Source organism: Propithecus coquereli, unplaced genomic scaffold, assembly GCF_000956105.1.
Source record: "Propithecus coquereli isolate 6110/MARCELLA unplaced genomic scaffold, Pcoq_1.0 Scaffold219, whole genome shotgun sequence".
NCBI lineage: Eukaryota > Metazoa > Chordata > Mammalia > Primates > Indriidae > Propithecus > Propithecus coquereli.
This window is the reverse complement of record NW_012147078.1, coordinates 146,305-147,474: the sequence shown is the minus strand read 5'-3', so window position 1 is coordinate 147,474 and position 1,170 is coordinate 146,305.

Sequence of the window (1,170 nt, the reverse complement as noted above, 5' to 3'; positions counted from 1 at the left end):
GCAGTGTTTTTTCATGTGTGCACTTGTGTTTTCTCTGTGTGCTCAAACTTATAGAAGCAAATGATCTTTGTTCTATAATAGAAGCCAAGTAAAACTCCTTCAATAATTGTGGAAATCTTTCACATTTTATTCAGTATCAAAAATCAAAAGCAATAGGAAGAGATTATAGACATTTTTAACATCTTAGAGATACCATTATTTGTGTAGAGAAGATATAAAGTTGTAAGTAGTTGCAGTCTTTTAAGGATAAATACAGTAAGAAAAGAGATATTCTTTCAAACCAGGAATGTGCATTGTGGAATGTCCTCATTATTGTTAGACTCTCCTCATCAGGTACTCCACAGTAATACTTGCAGCCCCAACTACTGACTAGGAAGTGTTTCAATTTTCTTGCTCCAGGTAGGTTCCAACGGAGTCTGTCTATTGATTTTCAGGAGGCATCACCCAAAGTCAAGATATATTAATAAGTCCGAGTAGCTGTGTGTGTGTGTGCACATATGCACATGAGCATGTACATGAGAGGAGGGGAGTCTTGAAAATAGTCACTTTTGCTTTCCCCCTTTCCCTCTCCCTTTGTTTTTCAATTATGGATCTTATAGCTTCCTGTCAGCTTAGTCACACTGTGCTTTCTATCAAAATATTTTTGAACCAAATTCCTTAAACTTTCATGTATATGGGAGGGGACCACTTTTGTAGTCTAGTGATGATTTGAAAATCATCCTTTTACATGGTATGACTCATTTACATAGGAAAGAGAAAAATTTAAGCTTGAGATTAGGATGACATGCACATAATATGTCAAAATGTAGTTTCTTAAGACAAGGATTATTTTGGTTTAGCAAGAAAGTGAATCGAGATTATGAAATTATACAAGATATATAAATAATTTAATTTAATAGCTAAGTCTTAGGAGGTTGTGGGTTTCTGGGAATTTGTGCATTTCCTCTCCGTTTTCAAGATTATGTGCATAGAGATTTTCATAGTATTCACAGATGATATTTTGTATTTCTGTGATATCACTAAAATAGCATGGTATTGGCACAAAAACAGAGACATAGACCAATGGAACAGAACAGAGAGCCCAGATATAAAACCATCCACATACAGCCAACTGATCCTTGACAAAGCTGACAACAGCATACTGGGGAAAAGAAGCCCTACTCAATAAAC